Here is a 20,437-nt window from a genome sequence, read left to right on the forward strand (position 1 = left end):
GACATTATTCAAAACAAAGAAGCCACTGGGCGAGTCGCCAAGTGGGCAATTGAGCTTGGGTCTCATGGGTTGAAGTATGTTCCACATACTGCAATCAAATCTCAAGCCCTGGTTGACATCATCAATGACTGGACAGAGATGCAGATGCCAGAAGAGAAACCAGACAACACGTATTAGACTATTCATTTTGATGGGTCCAGGCAGTTAGAAGGCTCGGGGGCTGGAGTTGTGCTAACTTCTCCACAAGGTGACAAATTTTGTTATGTGTTATGGTTGATGTTTCCTTGCACTAACAACGCAACAGAGTATGAAGCCTTTCTCCATGGTCTTCGAGTGGCGAAAGAGATGAGCTTGAGCCGGGTCAGATGTCTTGGCGACTCGGATCTAGTGGCTCAACAGGTATCTGGCAAGTGGGATTCCAAGGACCCTCTCATGGTGGCTTATCGCCGAGAGGTTGATGCCATTGCAGGACATTTTAAAGGTTATCAGGTGGAGCACATTGACCGTCGAAAGAACGAAGCAGCTAATGCTTTAAGCCGGTTGGGGTCTCAGCGTAAGCCAGTGCCACCTAACACCTTTTTGGATGTTCTGCATAACCCCTCTGTCAAGTTGCCCACATAACAAGATTTAGATGTTCCTGGCCCGGAGGCGCAGTTGGTAGCGGCTCTTCATGTCATCCCAGATTGGACGATGCCGTTCTTGGCTTACATGACCTGGGGAGAGTTGCCAGCAGATGAGACTCTGGCTCGATAGATAACCCGACGGTCTAAGCCCATGAAAATTTCAGATGGAGAGTTATATCATCGCAGTGTTTCCGGAGCATTTCAGCGATGTGTTTCCCCCGAAGAAGGTCAAGAAATCCTTCGTGAGATCCATGAAGGCGATTGTGGTCATCACGCCGGATCAAAATCTTTAGTGGCCAAGGCGTTTCGTCACGGTTTTTACTGGTTGACAGCTCACACTGATGCAGAAGATCTGGTCAGTAGATGTGATGGATGTCACAAATTTGCATGACGAGCGCATGTACCGGCTCAAGAGCTCCGGATGATTCCAATCACTTGGCCGTTTGCGGTCTAGGGCTTGACATGGTGGGACCTTTCAAAAGGTCTAAGGATAAAAAGACACATCTCTTGGTGGCCGTTGATAAGTTCACCAAGTGGGTTGAGGCGGAACCTGTGAGTAAGTGTGACGTAGCCACGGCGGTTCAGTTCATGAAAAAGTGATCTTCCGTTTCGGTTTTCCACACAGTATTATCACTGACAATGGCACTAATCTGTGGCTATGGAAGAGTTTTGTCAATGAGAGCACATCCGGCTTGATGTTTCTTCTCTAGCTCATCCGTTTAGTTATAAATTAGGTGTTTAAACCCGTTTGGTTCTAAACCGCCAAGCCTGTCTTTTCTTTGTATTTACAGGAACAGAGTTCAAACATTGCAGAGACAAACCTTAAATGATGCATACATTAGAAGTATTTTATGCACGATGGCATAAGCAAACATGCGGTGTTTTAACAACTAAGTTATTACAAGGCTTTATAAGCCCATGAAGATGATCATTGTCCCTCCCTCGCCGGTTCACCACCTTCTGTTTGCTGGAAGTTGGGTTTTGACCAGTCAAAGTCATTCACGGCGACAAATTCGGCTTCGTCGTAGATCAGGCCGACCGGGTCAACCTCCGGGGCAAATGTATCTTCTCTCACTTGTGGGATCAAGTCTGTTACTTTGTATGAGGGAGTGGCCATCTTCTTATTCTCACTATCAAAACCCGGCTGGTACTTATCAACATTGGTGTCATCTCCAAGGCTAGTTGCCTGAGGCCGGACTCCGCGTACACAAGACATGAAGTCATCCTGATCAAAAGGAGACCCGTCCTCCTTCACGGTGGGATAGCCTCTTGCTACGCCCGCCGGGTCTAGGTCTGGCACCCAAGCCTTGGAGCGGCTTAGGGCAGTCAAGGCTCCGGCTCGCGCACAGGAGCGTTTTACTTCTTGGAACCTGGTAGGAAGGATGGATAGCTTCTTCAGGACGTCGCTGAGCCAGTTGGGTCCTTGGTTAGCAGGAGAGATGGTGGCCAGAGCCTGTTGTGCGCCGATATACAATTGTTCAACTAAAGTATGTACTTCCTTCAGTTTAGTCAACGGGTCTTGGCTCAGATGCTTGCTTCGAGGACCTGCATAAATTTTTACACGCAAAGTCAGTTAACGGCTTATACTCCGGTTTGGCAAAAAACAAACAAAAGATCAAGTCAGGCAACTTACCAAAGATAGCAGCTACCATCTGAGACACCCGCCCCTTGCACCCATTCAGCTCTATTGAAATCTCTTTCAGAGCTGTTTCGGTTGTCTCAGCTCGTTGGGTCAGAAGTGTTTTTTTCCTTTTCACAAGTTTTCTCCTAGGCAGCAAAGCTGGTCTTCAAATTTTCCGTTGCAGAGAGGCTTATTTGCAGTTTGGAGTTAGAAGATTTGATTTCTGTCTCCTGACTTGCTAGCCGGGTCTTTGTGTCAGTCAATTGAGAGTTCAACTCAGACAAGACTTGGTTTCAAATTCAAAATTCCAAATTCAAGGTTCAAGTCTCAAGTACTTTACAAACAAACCACTTGAGACTTGGGGGCTAATGTATGCCAAATCAAATTTCTACGATTTTACAAACATATTTAAAGTTCCAAGCACTTTACAAAGTAACAGCACTTGGCACTTGGGGGCTAATGTATGCAGTTCAACAAGTTTATCAAGGTTAAGCCGGAGTATTAAGTACTTTGAAAATGGTCTTAAAAACAATTTTAAAGTACCGATTCATTTATGATCAAGATGAACCGGTCCTTGGGGACTACAGGTGAAGTTTTATTCTATCAATGTCAAGCAAAGATTCAGAGGTGAAAGTCTCGGCCTATATTTTAAAGTCTATAGGTTATTCTGTTTCTCTCATAATCTGAAGACTTGGGGGCTGAAGGAATATAAGTAATCCAGAAAAAGCGTACCTCATACTTCAACTGAAGCTGCTTGACCATCTCAATCTCAGACTCGCGACTAGAGTGTACATGACTGAGATAGCCGGATAAAATGTCAATGGCATTGAGACGGTCATAATTGGCAACGTCAAAGCGAACTTTCTGCCTCTCCAACGCCTCTTGCTTTGCTGTACACCGAGCCAGCACCGTTGGGTTCCCCGGCTCAACAAAGCGGCTCCCAGTAATTTGAACATCTTGAGCAGATGGAGCGGAGGGATGGCTGAGGTTGATGGTCCAGCTGTAGAAGGATTCACAGTGGCTTCGTCAAAAGACGGCTCAGGAGGATTTGTTTCATTGTCAATAGGCGGGTCTTCTGGAGCGTCAGTTAAGGGAGAAGGCAGCCTAGCCGGGTCAGATGCCAGCACTGGCGGGTCTTCCGCCGGTTTTGCTGCCTTCGCCTTTCTTGGTTTAGCTTGGCCGCTAAGAAAAAATGTTGTAGGATTGTAAGTATAAAGATAGTATTGAACAACCCGAAAGAAAAGAGGATTTCTGATTACCCGGGAGCAGTCTTGAAAGCCGGGAATTGGGTTTGCAAGGAGTTGCCAGAGGAACGAGACACCTCCTGAAAGAATAAAAAAGAGTTAAAAGAAATACAAGGAGAAGGATCCATTAAGAAGAGTTAAAGACAAAAAATAAGTAAACCTCATTCAGACGTTTCTGAGGAGTTTGTTGAGAGACAACAACCGGTTCATCTTCAAACCCAGCTTCACGGCGGCTTTCATGTTGTTGTTTTTCAAATGAAAGTTGGGATCCAAGTGAGCTAAAGGGTTAGAAAACATTACTTTATGCATCACTCGTCAAACTTTGTGTCTTGGTAAGGGCTCTGAGTCGGAGGAAATAATAGTTACCTCTGCTTCCCCGGCCTGACTGTCCCCAGTGTCATCCTGGTAAGGATCAGTGTCAATAAGATTGTTAAAAAATTGGCCAATGGAATCAAGGGCTACCTCTGAGTCAGATGTGTCATCAAGTTTCATCAAATCTTCAGCAGTGGTCTTCTTTTTCTTCTTCGACTTCCGGGTCGTTTTCTTGGCATTCATGGCGGTGATTTTCTCCTTCTTGGCAGCTTCGTGGTCATATTTCACTTTCCAAAAGTCAGAATTAGCCTACAAAGACAAGACGAAGGATCAGTGCTAAACAATACGTCTGGGCAAAATACAAAGGGAAAGAGATCAGAATATCCTTACTTCTGGTACCGGGTTAAGTTTACAGAAGGGATTTAACCCAACAATACTGCAGTCTTCATATTTCCCATTCACCAAAAGGTTTGACGTTGAAACAATGTCTTCTTCGGTTAGTTGAACCGGGCTATGATGAAGAGAATCGTCCTGGCCTCCACCATATTCATACATCAATTTTGACCGACGGCTTAACGGGATAACCCGCCATGAGATCCAGCAGCGGGTCAGATCACCTCCGGTTAGACCGTTCCCCAACAAAGCAATCATTCTTCTAATGGATGGAAGTAGCCTCTTGCGTTCAGCAACAGTAAGTTTATCTAGAAGTGCGAACTTGGATTCAAGACGATCGGGGCGGTAACCTGACAGTGGCTTCTCGTTGGCTGGTGAGATGTCTTGACAGTAAAACCAAGTTTGGTTCCAGTCCTTTGGGTGACTTGGTAAAACTATGAGAGGGAAGACAGCACCCTGCCGGTGCTGAATTGAGATGCCTCCAAGTTCTAAGCTGGGGCCATTGGTGCACTCATTCTGCCGATTCAGATAGAAGTATTCTCTAAACAGTTCTACAGTTGGGTCTTGCTGAATATATACCTCACAGAGTACTTGGAAATTACAAATATTGGACATGGAATTGGGCCCAATGTCCTGAGGATGAAGTTTGAAAAAGTGAAGGACCTCTCTGAAGAATTTTGAACCGGGCGGTGAGAAGCCACGGTTCGTGTGGTCAGTGAAGACAATCACCTCGCCGTCTTTTGGATTGGGTCATTCTTCTTTCGGGTCAGGAGCATGATAAGAAATGACGGTTTTGAGGGCAGAAACCCAATGAGGAAGAACTCTTTTAAACGTTCCTCAGTTATGGTTGAGGGGACCCAGTTACAGATGGTGGGTGTTTTTGATGGCATGATGTGCAAGGAACTGAAAAAGAAAAAATAGCATGCCAGTTCAGCTTACGGTGAAATTAACAGTTAAAGGATTAAGATGTCAAACAAGTAATGGCGGCTTAACTAAGGGCTAATGACATATAAGGAAAAGAAAGCCGGAGCGGTAAGCCGCCATAGCTACAGATTCTTTCAGAAAGCGGATTTAGCTAAGTCTTGGCATAAACAAGTTTCACCAAGCTGTTATTATTATTTTAGATCAAATGGCTGTCCCAAAAAGAAAATATTCTAGACCTAAAAATCTAGTACAGATGAGTTTGTCAGCTATAATGAAGCATCTATACAGGAAAAAGGGATCTACTGATATCAAAAATGGATGCAAAACAACTACCGTGCGAGTTATACTTCCTTTTTGGATCAGAAGAAGTTGCGGAAGAAGAACTACAAGAAGATCTGTGATGAACAGCGAAGAACACTGATGAACTCGCAACCCTAATACAGATCTAGGTGCGAGAGAAAGAAGGAACGCACGAGATGCAGGTCTACTGCGAAGAGTCGCCGCGTCTCTCTGGACAAACTCAGGGTGATGCAGCGGCCGGCGTTGAGAGCAACGGTGAGTGCTACGACGGCGGCGGAGCTCGAGAAGCAGAGAAGGGTAGCGACAGGAAGAAGACAGAGTGAGTGAGAGAGAGAGAGAGAGAGAGAAGAATGAGGAAGGCTGGGGCAAGCCTATTTATCAGTACAAGTGCGAATAGACGGGCGCAAAAATCAAGGGAGAACCGAGTAATGGTTATCCAGCTATGAAGGCGCCTCGATTCTCAGGAAGCATTAAAGATAAAAGATCCGTTGAAGAATGACGTCATGAAAGTCTTTTGTGTTTCCAAGAGATGACGTCATGGCGGGTTACAGAGTTTTGTCAGGCAGAAGAAGATGGATTTCATCTTAGTGTTGAAGATTAACAAAGAACAAAGTTCAAAGTCAACCTGGGGCCTAATGTTGGGGATATAGCTACCAGGTATGACCCGCCCAGGAGGGGCCGGGTCAACCCCAATGGCGGGTTACAAAAATAAGCCCAGTAATATTCAAAGTGATAGTTTATTAAGGCTTGTAGAAGGTCTAAGCCCAAAGGCAGCTTGAGGCCCAACATTGTAAACCGCCATATGTAAAGAAAGGCATATAAAAGAGGTCACCGAGCCGGACACATTTTATGAGCCGGCCGGGACTCTGTAGGCCACCAGGCGTCAACCTGTGTATATAAGGGGACGAGCCGACGGCGGCTTAGGACAAGAAACAACCAGATCGAGAACCAAGCCAGCGAATTGAGCCCCTTGGAGATCGAAACCTCAGCAATACCAAACCCAACTAGACGTAGGCTTTTACCTTCATTGTAAGGGGCCGAACTAGTATAAAAACTCTCTCGTGTCCTTTGTCTCGATTAACCCCTTTAAGCTTCCTAGTGCAATGTCCCTACGACTAAGTCCTTGCTCTAGGACATCTGTCGTGTCAACTCCACAACAGAGCAGGTACAGTTACCTCATCAAGTTCCACTTTCCTCCCACTCACTTCTTTCAAGAGAAACTCCTACTTTAGAAAGGATTCATTCTTAGCAATGAATGTCTTGCCTTCGGATCTGTGATAGAAGGTGTACCCAATAGTCTCCTATGGGTATCCTATGAAGACATATTTCTCCGATTTGGGTTCGAGCTTATCAGGTTGAAGCTTTTTCACATAAGCATTGCAGCCCCAAACTTTAAGAAACGACAACTTTGGTTTCTTGCCAAACCACACTTCATAAGGCGTCGTCTCAATGGATTTAGATGGTGCCCTATTTAATGTGAATGCAGCCATCTCTAAAGCATAACCCCAAAATGATAGCGGTAGATCAGTAAGAGACATCATAGATCACACTATATCTAGTAAAGTACGATTACGACGTTCAGACACACCATTACGCTATGGTGTTCTGGGTGGCGTGAGTTGTGAAACTATTCCGCATTGTTTCAAATGAAGACCAAACTCGTAACTCAAATATTCTCCTCCATGGTCAGATCGTAGAAACTTTATTTTATTGTTACGATGATTTTCCACTTCACTCTGAAATTCTTTGAACTTTTCAAATGTTTTAGACTTGTGTTTCATTAAGTAGATATATCCATATCTGCTTAAATCATCTATGAAGATGAGAAAATAACGATACCCGCAGCAAGCCTCTATATTCATTGGACCACATACATCAGTATGTATGATTTCCAACAAATCTGTTGCTCGCTCCATTGTTCCGGACAACGGCATTTTAGTCATCTTGCCCATGAGGCATGGTTCGCAAGTACCAAGTGATTCCAAAAGTCCTTCAGAATGGAGTTTCTTCATGCGCTTTACACCAATATGACCTAAACGGCAGTGCCACAAATAAGTTGCACTATCATTATTAACTCTGCATCTTTTGGCTTCAATATTATGAATATGTGTATCACTACTATCGAGATTCATCAAAAATAGACCACTCTTCAAGGGTGCATGACCATAAAAGATATTACTCATATAAATAGAAAAACCATTATTCTCAGATTTAAATGAATAACCGCCTCGCATCAAACAAGATCCAGATATAATGTTCATGCTCAATGATGGCATCAAATAACAATTACTCAGGTCTAAAACTAATGCTGAAGGTATATGTAGAGGTAGCGTGCCGACCGCGATCACATCGACTTTGGAACTATTTCCCACGCGCATCGTTACCTCGTCCTTAGCCAATCTTTGCTTAATCTGCAGTCCCTGTTTCGAGTTGCAGATATTAGCAACAGAACTAGTATCAAATACCCAGGTGCTACTGCGAGCATTAGTAAGGTACACATCAATAACATGTATATCACATATACCTTTGTTCACCTTGTCATCCTTCTCATCCGCCAAATACTTGGGGCAGTTCTGCTTCCAGTGACCAGTCCCTTTGCAGTAGAAGCACTCAGTCTCAGGTTTAGGTCTAGACTTGGGCTTCTTCACTTGAGTAGCAACTTTCTTGCTGTTTTTCTTGAAGTTCCCTGATACGTCTCCAACGTATCTATAATTTTTTATTGTTCCATGCTATTATATTATCAACCTTGGATGTTTTATATGCATTTATATGCTATTTTATATGATTTTTGGGACTAACCAATTAACCCAGAGCCCAGTGCCATTTTATCTTTTTTTTCATGTTTTAGAGTATCTCAGAAAAGGAAAATCAAACAGAGTCCAATTGACCTGAAACTTCACGGAACTTATTTTTGGAACGGAAGCAACCCAGAAGACTTGGAGTGCACGTCGGGGGATCAACGAGGAAGCCACGAGGTAGGGGGGGGGCGCCCACCCCCCTAGGCAAGCCCTCCACCCTTGTGGGCCCCTCGTGGCTCCCCTGATGTATTTCTTCCACCTATATATATCCATATACCCTAAGATGATCGGGGAGCAAAATAGATCGGGAGTTCCGCCGCCAGAAGCCTTCGTAGCCACCGAAAGCCAATCTAGACCCGTTCCGGCACCCTACCGGAGGGGGAATCCCTCTTCGGTGGCTATCTTCATCATCCCGGTGCTCTCCATGACGAGGAGGGAGTAGTTCTCCTTCAGGGCTGAGGGTATGTACCAGTAGCTATGTGTTTGATCTCTCTCTCTCTCTCTCTCGTGTTCTTGATTTGGCACGATCATGATGTATCGCGAGCTTTGCTATTATAGTTGGATCTTATGTTTCTCCTCCCCCTCTACTCTCTTGTAATGGATTGAGTTTCCCCTTTGAAGTTATTTTATCGGATTGAGTCTTTAAAGATTTGAGAACACTTGATGTATGTCTTGCCGTGCGTATCTGTGGTGACAATGGGATATCACGTGATACACTTGATGTATGTTTTGGTGACCAACTTGCGGGTTCCTCCCATGAACTTATGCATAGGGGTTGGCACACGTTTTCGTCGTGATTCTCCGGTAGAAACTTTGGGTCACTCTTTGAGGTTCTATGTGTTGGTGGAATAGATGAATATGAGATTGTGTGATGCATATCGTATAATCATACCCACGGATACTTGAGGTGAAATTGGAGTATCTAGGTGACATTAGGGTTTTGGTTGATTTGTCTCTTAAGTTGTTATTCTAGTACGAACTCTAGGGCTGTTTGTGACACTTAAAGGAATAGCCCAACAGATTGATTGGAAAGAATAACTTTGATGTGGTTTCGTACCCTACCATAATCTCTTCGTTTGTTCTCCGCTACTAGTGACTTTGGAGTGACTCTTTGTTGCATGTTGAGGGATAGTTATGTGATCCAATTATGCTATTATTGTTGAGACAACTTACACTAGTGAAAGTATGAACCCCAGGCCTTGTTTCAATGCATTGCAATACCGTTTACGCTCACTTTTATCATTAGTTACCTTGCTGTTTATATATTTTCGTATTACAAAAACCTTTATCTACCATCCATATACCACTTGTGTCACCATCTCTTCGCCGATATAGTGCACCCATACAATTTACCATTGTATTGGGTGTGTTGGGGACAAAAGAGACTCTTTGTTATTTGGTTGCAGGGTTGCTTGAGAGAGACCATCTTCATCCTACGCCTCCTATGGATTGATAAACCTTAGGTCATCCACTTGAGGGAAATTTGCTACTGTGCTACAAACCTCTGCACTTGGAAGCCCAACAACGTCTACAAGAAGAAGGTTGTGTAGTAGACATCATTCCCCTTCTTCCCTTTACCCTTTTTCTTGAAACTGGTGGTCTTCTTGAACATCAACACTTGATGCTCCTTCTTGATTTCTACCTCCGCAACCTTTAGCATCGCGAAGAGCTCGGGAATAGTATCCCTTGCATATTATAGTTCATTACGAAGCTCTTGTAGCTTGGTGGAAGTGATTGAAGAATTCTGTCAATGACACTATCATCCGGAAGATTAACTCCCAGTTGAATCAAGTGATTATTATACCCAGACATTTTGAGTATATGTTCACTGACAGAACTATTCTCTTCCATCTTGCAGCTGTAGAACTTATAGGAGACTTCATATCTCTCAATCCGGGCATTTGCTTGAAATATTAACTTCAACTCCTGGAACATCTCATATGCTCCATGACATTCAAAACGTCGTTGAAGTCCCGGTTCTAAGCCGTAAAGCATGGCACACCGGACTATCGAGTAGTCATCAGCTTTGCTCTGCCAGATGTTCAGAACATCTAGCGTTGCTCCTGAAGCGCGTTTGGCACCTAGCGGTGCTTCCAGGACGTAATTCTTCTATGCAGCAATGAGGATAATCCTCAAGTTATGGACCCAGTCTGTGTAATTGCTAGCATCATCTTTCAACTTTGCTTTCTCAAGGAACGCATTAAAATTCAAAGGAACAACAGCACGGGCCATCTATCTAAAACAACATGGACATGGGAAATACGATCAGGTACTAAGTTCATGATAAATTAAAGTTCAATTAATCAAATTACTTAAGAACTCCCACTTGGACAAACATCCCTCTAATCATCTAAGTGATCACATGATCCATATCAACTAAACCGTGTCCGATCATCACGTGAGATGGAGTAGTTTTCAATGGTGAACATCACTATGTTGATCATATCTACTATGTGATTTACGCTCGACCTTTCGGTCTTAGTGTTCCGAGGCCATATCTGCATATGCTAGGATCGTCAAGTTTAACCCGAGTATTCTGCGTGTGTAAAACTGGCTTGCACATGTTGTATGTGAATGTAGAGCTTATCACACCCGATCATCACGTGGTGTCTCGGCACGACGAACTTTCGCAATGGTGCATACTCAGGGAGAACACTTATACCTTGAAATTTAGTGAGAGATCATCTTATAATGCTACTGTCGATCTAAGAAAAATAAGATGCATAGAAGATAAACATCACCTGCAATCAATATAAGTGATATGGTATGGCCATCATCATCTCGTGCTTTTGATCTCCATCTCCAAAGCACCGTCTTGATCACCATTGTCAACGGCTTGACACCTTGATCTCCATCGAAGCATCGTTGTAGTCTCACCAGCTATAGCTTCTACGACTACTGCTACCGCTTAGTGATAAAGTAAAGCAATTACATGGCGATTGCATTTCATGCAATAAAGTGACAACCATATGGCTCCTGCGAGTTGCCGGTAACTGTGTTACAAAACATGATCATCTCATACAATAAAATTTAGCATCATGTCTTGACCATATCACATCACAACATGCCCTGCAAAAACAACTTAGACGTCCTCTACTTTGTTGTTGCAAGTTTTACGTGGCTGCTACGGGCTGAGCAAGAACCGTTCTTACCTACACATCAAAAACCACAACACGGTATAGTGATTGCTTTTTGATCTTCAGAAAGAACCATGTTCATTGAATCCGATTCAACTAAATTTGGAGAAACAGACACCCACTAGCCACCTGTGTGCGAAGCACGTCGGTAGAACCAGTCTCGCGTAAGTGTACGCGTAATGTCGGTATGGGCCACTTCATCCAACAATGACGCTGAATCAAGAATCAACTAGTGGCTACAAGCAATATGTATGTACCCACGCCCACAACTCCTTTGTGTTCTACTCGTTCATATAACATCTACACATAAACCTGGCTCGGATGTCACTATTGGGGAACATAGTAATTTCAACAAAATTCCTACGCACATGCAAGATCATGGTGATGCATAGCAACGAGAGGGGAGAGTGTCATCCACGTACCCTCGTAGACCGTAAGCGGAAGCGTTATGACAACGCGGTTGATGTAGTAGTACGTCTTCACGATCGACCGATCCTATTACCGAACGCATGGCACCACCGTGATCTGCACACGTTCAGCTCGGTGATGTCCCACGAACTCATGATCCAGTAGAGCTTCGCAAGAGATTCCGTCAGCACGACGGCGTGATGACGGTGTTGATGAAGCTACCGATGCAGGGCTTTGCCTAAGCACCGCTACGATATGACCGAGGTGGATTATGGTGGAGGGGGCACCGCACACAGCTAAAAGATCAATGATCAACTTGTGTGTCCATAGGGTGCCCCCTGCCCCTGTATATAGAGGAGCAAGGGCGGAGGCCGGCTGGCCCTAGGAGGGCGCGCCAAGAGGAGGAGTCCTCCTCCTAGTGGGAGTAGGACTCCCCTTTCCTAGTCCCACTAGGAGGGGGAGTGGGAGAGGGGAAAGGCAAGGGGGGCGCCCCCCCTTCCTTGTCCTATTTGGACTCAAGGGGAGGGGGTGTGCGGCCTGCCCTGGTCGGCCCCTCTCTCTCTCCACTAGGGCCCATCAAGGCCCGTTAGTCCCCGGGGGGTTCCGGTAACCCCTCCGGCACTCCGGTTTTCTCCGAGATAACCCGAAACCCTTCCGGTGTCTGAATATAGCCGTCCAATATATCAATCTTTATGTCTCGACCATTTTGAGACTCCTCGTCATGTCCGTGACCACATCCGGGACTCTGAACTACCTTCGGTACATCAAAACACATAAACTCATAAAACTGATCATCACCGAATGTTAGGCGTGCGGACCCTACGGGTTCGAGAACTATGTAGACATGACTGAGACTCATCTCTGGTCAATAACCAATAGCGGAACCTGGATGCTCATATTGGTTCCTACATATTTTACGAAGATCTTTATCGGTCAAACCGCATAACAACATATGTTGTTCCCTTTGTCATCGGTGTGTTACTTGCCCGAGATTCGATCATCGGTATCTCAATACCTAGTTCAATCTCATTACCAGTAAGTCTCTTTACTCGTTCCATAATACATTGATGTCTATTACACAACCTTCTTCTTGTAGACGTTGTTGGGCCTCCAAGTGCAGAGGTTTGTAGGACAGTAGCAAATTTCCCTCAAGTGGATGACCAGTGGCGGATTCACCGTACGGGCACTCTGGGCACATGCCCGGGCTTGATCCCGTTGGTGTTCTCAACTATAGTGATCTTTCCTAGCCATCGCATGCCTAAAAACGCACAGAAACACGAAAAAACAATGGAAAATACATAAACTTCTCTAACTGGGCCAATCCGGGCATTTTCTGCAGTTTGGGCCTTACTCATATCAGCTAAGCAATCAGATGGGCCACAACAGCCAATAGGCCTTGTTTGCTCGATCAATCCACGCACTGAAGAAGAATCGATCGATCCATCGACAAGTCGCCTGTTCGTCTGCGTACGCAGGAACGCGAGACCTAGTCGTGTCCTACCATATATTGCGCAGCTACGCCTCCAAGGCGGCGATGGCGTGAGGTAGACTGCCGCCAGCAGCCAGATCAATGTCCGACGACAAGATTAGAAGAGGATTAGAGATGACGCGCGGCCGGGCCTCGGCTCTGACTCCGGTGGGCGACGGTCAAGATCGGAAGCGTAAGCGGGGGTGCCAAGGCGGTGAATCGTTCGGTACCACCAGTGGGAATTCAACTCCGGCTGGATCAGACGTTGGGTCTTCACCGTCGACACTAGCGAACACTCAACCTGTTCAAGAGGCATCCAGTAGCAGACTGCCAACAATTAGGGCTAGAGGCAAGCGACAGCTAGGTGAGTTATATTTGTAATTTAAGAAGTTGTGCATTGGATTGCTTGTGGACTCTAATTATGCTCGTTAAAATTTCAGAGTTGAGCAGATTTTTTGTTGACACTAGAAGAAATTCACAAGTGGAACCGCCACAAGACCCACAACCAAGTGATGTTCATGAACATGGTGAGGACGTGATAGATGAGGTTCAGAACTGGATTGAGCAGGAAATGCTGGATGATGACGACGACGATGATGATGATGATGAGGTGAATTTTGAGGACGAGGACGATGATGAGTTTAATCCGGCTGAAATTGTGTGTGATCCCGCTCATAGGCAACAAAATTGCTGATTCTCATCCGAATATTCAAGATCAGGTGAGAAGAGCATACATATTGAAGGGTCCAACCCGACCAACTGTCAAATTTGATCGCAAAAAAATTGGTAGCAAGAACCGTGCATTTTCTAAAAATTGGTATAAGAATTATGATTGGTTAGAATATAGTGTGTCCGAGCAAGCTGCATTTTGTTTCTATTGCTTTCTTTTTAAGCAACCAGGAAGTAGTACACATTTTGGTTATGATGTCTTCACCAAAAAAGGATTCAGGGATTGGAAGCATGCATATCAGGCATTGCCTGCTCATGTTGGTGGGGTAAATAGTGCGCACAACAAGGCAAGATTGCATTATGATGATTTTCGTAATCAAAGGCAAAGCGTGTCTAGTAACTTTGCTAGGTCATCCAAGGAGTCTGAAGTACTTTACAAAATTCGGTTGCACACTTCTCTGGGTTGTGCAAGATATCTCATTGCTCAAGGCTTGGCTTTTCGTGGCCATGATGAAAGTTCAACTTCACTGAACAAGGGTAACTTCCGTGAGATGGTAGATTGGCATAAAGCTAGAGATGAGAAAGTGAGGCATGCTTTTGACCATGGTAGTAGAAACTGCAAGATGCTTGCTGCTGAAATTCAAAAAGATCTTGCAAAGTGTTGCGCAGAAGAGGTCACCAAAGCGATCATGAGAGAAATTGGTGATAAGAAATTCTCTGTGCTTATCGATGAGTCACGTGATATATCTGTCAAAGAGCAAATGGCGGTGATGTTGAGGTTAGTAGTGGTTTATTATTCATTTAATTGTTATTTCATAGTTTTTTTCTACTTTTATTTAACCTTGTTACAAAAATCTTGATGTAGGTATGTCAATGATAAAGGGAAGGCCGTGGAACGATTTCTCTCTCTATACCATGTCAGTGAGACTACATCAGAGGCACTAAAGGTAGCTCTTGTTGACATTCTTGATCATCATAAGTTATCCATTCATAGTCTACGAGGGCAAGGATATGATGGAGCTTCAAATATGAGAGGTGAATTTAATGGTTTGCAAAAGAAAATTCTTGATGAGAACCCTTATGCCTTTTATGTGCATTGCTTTGCACATCGTTTACAATTGGTGGTTGTCTCGGTTGCTAGTTGTTGCTCCTCTATTCATGATTTGTTTGAGTATGTCTCCTTAATTGTGAGCACAACTACTGTATCTTGCAAGAGAAGGGATTCACTGAGGGAGGAACGTCATCAAAATATCTTAGATCAGCTTGAGAGCGGTGAGATATTTAGTGGAAGAGGTTTGAACCAAGAAACAAATTTAGCAAGACCCGGGGATACTAGATGGGGTTCACACCATACAACTTTGCTTCGTTTGAGTCAAATGTGGAAGTCAGTCATATATGTGCTTCGTGAGGTCAATGATGAAGGGCGCGGACCGTCTCAAGCGGCGGGTTTGATAGAGATAATGGAGAGTTTCAAATTTGCTTTCGTATTGCATCTTATGATAAAGTTGCTTGCTATCACAAATGAACTCTCACAAGTCTTGCAGAGAAAAGATATAAACATTGTTAATGCCATTGAACTAGTTGGTGATGTCAAAGCTCGGCTGGCCTCTATGAGAGAAAGTGGTTGGGAAAGCTTGTTCGATGAAGTCCAACACTTTTGTGTCGCCAAAGGTATTCCGGTGCCCGATATGAATGAAAGAATACCGGTCCGAGGTCGTTCAAGGCTTGATGGTGTGACTTACACCAATCTTCATTTCTATCGAGTTGAGATCTTCTATGTCGCCATTGACAAGATATGCACTGAGATGAATCATCGCTTTAATGAAGCATCTTCAAATATAATAGTGGCCTTCTCATGCCTTCATCCAAAAAATTCCTTCTCCAAGTTTGATGTTGACAAGCTTGCTAGCTTAACTGAAGTTTATCATGGAGATTTCTCTAGTGGTGATCGTGCAATCATAAGAGACGAACTTCAGACTTACATTCTTCATGTACGAAGGCATGAGGCCTTTTCTTCTTGTAAAGATATTGAAAGTTTAGCTACAACGATGGTTGAAACTGAGAAACATTTGGTTTTCCCACTGGTGTACAGAATCATAGAGTTGGCTTTGTTATTGCCAGTCTCAACGGCATCGGTCGAAAGAGCTTTCTCGGCAATGAAGATTATCAAATCTAAATTGCGCAGCAAGATGAATGATACATGGTTTAATGACTTGATGATTTGCTACACCGAGCGGGAGATTTTTAAAGGACTTGATGATGATGCTATTATTAAACGGTTTCAAGCCATGAAGTATCGGAAAGGGCAATTGCCCAGGTCCAATTAGCATATTACTGGTACGCTCCATTCTATCTAATGTGTTTAATTTCAATGAAAATTATATAAATTATTAATGTGTTTTATCTTGTAGATTCTCTTGTGTGCACAAGGATGAACGTTGGAGATTGGACTATTGTCGTCGAGGTGTCGAAAGGTTAGGTTGTGTGACTAGTGTTTGGACAGTTATTTGGTATTGTATTCCTGTTTTTATTTACTTCTATGATCTATAAAAAATTAGTGTGTATATTGCACATGACATTTATCCAAATATATGATACTTATTGTGTCTGATAGACAAAAGTAAATTTTATCTTACGGCGTGCCCGGGCTTTAGCAATTTGCTGGCTCCGCCACTGTGGATGACCTAAGGTTTATCAATCCGTAGGATGCGTGGGATGAAGATGGTCTCTCAAGAAACCCTGCAACCAAATAACAAAGAGTCTCTTGTGTCCCCAACACACCCAATACAATGGTAAATTGTATAGGTGCACTAGTTCAGCGAAGAGTTGGTGATACAAGTGGTATATGGATGGTAGATATAGGTTTTTGTAATCTGAAAAATATAAAAACAGCAAGGTAACTAATGATAAAAGTGAGCGTAAACGGTATTGCAATGCGTTGAAACAAGGCCTAGGGTTCATACTTTCACTAGTGCAAGTTCTCTCAACAATAATAACATAATTGGATCACATAACTATCCCTCAACATGCAACAAAGAGTCACTCCAAAGTCACTAATAGCGGAGAACCAACGAAGAGATTATGGTAGGGTACGAAACCACCTCAAAGTTATTCATTCCAATCAATCCGTTGGGCTATTCCTATAAGTGTCACTATCGGTGTCAAAACCGGCGGATCTCGGGTAGGGGGTCCCGAACTATGCGTCTAAGGTGGATGGTAACAAGAGGCAGGGGACACGATGTTTTACCCAGGTTCGGGCCCTCTTGATGGAGGTAAAACCCTACGTCCTGCTTGATTCATTCTTGATGATATGAGTATTACAAGAGTTGATCTACCACGAGATCGGAGAGGCTAAACCCTAGAAGCTAGCCTATGGTATGATTGTATGTTGTCCTACGGACTAAAACCCTCCGGTTATATAGACACCGGAGAGGGTTAGGGTTACACAAGGTCGGTTAAAAAGGAGGAGATATCCATATCCATACTTCCTAGCTTGCCTTCCACGCCAAGTAGAGTCCCATCCGGACATGAGACGAAGTCTTCAATCTTGTATCTTCATAGTCCAACAGTCCGGCCGAAGGATAGAGTCCGGCTGTCCGGAGACCCCCTAATCCCGGACTCCCTCAGTAGCCCCTGAACCAGTGAAGATGAGTCCGGTGCGCAGTATTGTCTTCGGCATTGCAAGGCGGGTTCCTCCTCCGAATACACCACGTAAGAGTTTGAGTACAAGGATAGTGTCCGACCCTGCAAAATAAGTTCCACATACCACCCTAGAGAGAATAATATTTCCACAAATCTAATCTGCTGAATTGTTTTGGCAACATGACATTAAGCCATGGGCCGGTGATTATTCGAACCGTTTCCTTTAACTATCCCCGCACATAATGCGAGGAAGTTTTTTGACACGTCTTGTCAAAGCAGAGATCGTGTCCCCCTTATTACGGGATTCTCATCAATACGGGCATGGGTAACCCAACCGCGCCATCAATTACAGCGCTTGGGGGATAAGCTAGTTTTACCAGGCTGGTGGGGATGCATAGTGTCGTCCGCCCATATAAAGGGACAAGGACTCACCTTTTCATCCTCGCCCTCTTCCTCCTTTGCTCATCCATTTTCGCACACTCGAGCTCCAGCGCCCAAGTCCGCACTTCCCACCTCAACCTTCTCCAACCATGTCCGGAGCGGGAGGCAGGTGCGTGGTCTCCTCCGTCATGGAGGGACACATCAGGAAGCTGAGGAGAGCCGAATACTTGCCCGACAACATTGCGCACCGGCTCCCAGATGAGGGGCAGCTCATCCCCACCCCCAGGCCCCACGAGAGGGTAGTGTTCCTTACCCATTTCCTCCGCGGACTGGGATTCCTCTCCACCCATTTGTCCGGGGGCTCATGTTCTACTACGGCCTAGATTTCCATGACCTGGCCCCGAACTTCATCCTCAACATCTCGGTGTTTATCGTCGTGTGCGAGGCCTTCCTCCGCATCAAGCCCCACTTCGGCTTATGGCCGAAGACCTTCAATGTCAAGCCGAAGGTAGTGAGCGGCCGCCAGGCGGAGTGCGGAGGCGCCATGGTGGGCAAGATGCCCAACGTCACATGGCTTGAGGGCTCCTTCGTGGAGACCATAAAGGGGTGGCAATCGGGGTGGTTCTACATCACCGAGCCACATGACCCTGCATGTGCAGCGGCCCCCGAGTTCCGATCTGGCATCCCCGCGCGGCTCACCTCCTGGCAAGAGAAGGGCCTGTCATGGGGTGGTTCGGGAGAGCTGAACAGACTCCAAACATGTATCCAAAACATGGTGAGAAAGAAGCTCAAACTTGTCAACGTAGTCTAGGTCATGCTCATCCGCCGGATCCTCCCGTGTCAACAACGGGCTTTCAACTTGTGGGAGTTCGACCCGGCCCAGCACCAAACTCTGAATAGGCTCTTCGACACAACACACGAGGATGCCTGGAAGGTGCTATTCAAGGGCGCCGAGGTTCCCCCTCCCACTACCGAGGATCGCGAATTCTGCGCGAAGCCCCAAGCCAGCGCGGTAAGCTGTTTTACCTCTTACAGGGTACTTGTTTTTCATAGTTTGACTCTATGCAGGATCTAAGCTCCCGTACCTTTGACAGGACTGGCAGGAGACGGACGGATAGATCGACTGTCCGGCTCCTTTGCCCGAAGGCCCAGCAGACGCTCTCCCGATGAAGATGCTAACCCCGGCTCCTTACAAGGTGCCGGAGAAGACCAAGAAGGCCAAGGGAACCCGAAAGAGTTCCCAGCGCTAGGTGATATCAGACTCTTCGTCCGAGGACTCCTGGGCGCACTCTTCCCACGAAGATGAGGAGGAAGATGAAGACGCTCCCCCTCTAGTCGGGGGAGACAAGAAAAGGAAGGCCGCCCCAACTTGGGGGGGGGGGAAGGGTCCAAGAAGGGAAGGACTCTCCTTCAGGACAGTTCTACCACCGCCGCCGAAGGCGAAGACGAGTGGCTGCCCAGGGCCAAGCCCCTGGCGAAGTCGTAAGTATTCGGATACCAGAGTAACTCATAGCATTCCTTTGTCGCACTACTTCTCCTAACGTCGAATCGTGATTATGCACACCGTCTCGAGCCCGTATCAACATATCCTCGTCGGATGGCTCCCTGGACTCATCGGATATGGATAGCGATCCACTTCCGACCGCCACCTCCCCTTGCCCTACGGACAACGCCGAGGTGTTGTCCCAAGAGGCACTGGGTCGAGGGGAGACAGTCCCAGAGCCGCCTCAAGGCGACCTTCCGGACTCCGGGAGCATAAGGAACAAAGCCCCCGAGGGCTCCGAGTTCGGCCCTCAGCCGAACACCGCGCCGGAACCTCCAGTGGTTCCGGACTCGGGCAGGCGGCCTCCTTCCAAAAGGGACAAGACGCCTGTGCCGGTGACCTCTGCCCATCCAGAGGCACCGGACAATCTGCTAGGAACGCTTCGCAGCGCTTCCATCGACGAATAGCACCACACTATTATGAGTGCGGTGGTCCAGAAGGTTCAGTCCACCAAGAGCGGACTGATTGAAGCCTGTGCCAGCCTTCTAACAGGCTTTGAGGTAAGTTTTAGAAATATGGGGAAAAATATTACCGCATAGACAGTAGCCCCTGATGCTCTGTTTGGTGTTCACGAAGAAAAGCCGAACAGAGGATCAAACAATATCGCAGGAGTCTAATATAAGTATGTCTATATGCGTATGCAGGCTTCATTGCTGGCCTCTGCCGCACAGACTGCGGAGGTTGCCGCATTGAAGTAGGACCTCGAGGGGTCCAAGAAAGAGCTCGGCCTTGCCAAGAAGCAGCTCGAGGAGAACAAGGGTAAGTAATACCCTGTATATAGATATTTATATACAAAAGAAGACGCGATTGCAAAATGACAGGATCATCGTAAATTTGCCAGGGGCCACGACCGAGGTGGCGACCCTGAAGCAAGCGCTATCCGAGGCCGAAGACAGAGCCGCCAAGGAGCGCACCGAGCGGGAAAGGCAGGAGGCACGGGTGGGCGAGGTGCAGCAAGAGCTCCAAGCTCTTGT

General features: G+C 45.7%; 1 pseudogene; it reads left to right on the top strand.

Moving 5' to 3' along the window:
- The window catches only part of LOC123129291 (zinc finger MYM-type protein 1-like), a 55,992-nt pseudogene extending 39,768 nt beyond the window's left edge, over positions 1–16,224 (top strand).
- The last annotated feature ends 4,213 nt before the right edge of the window (positions 16,225–20,437 follow it).

This window comes from Triticum aestivum, chromosome 6A, assembly GCF_018294505.1.
Source record: "Triticum aestivum cultivar Chinese Spring chromosome 6A, IWGSC CS RefSeq v2.1, whole genome shotgun sequence".
Lineage (NCBI taxonomy): Eukaryota > Viridiplantae > Streptophyta > Magnoliopsida > Poales > Poaceae > Triticum > Triticum aestivum.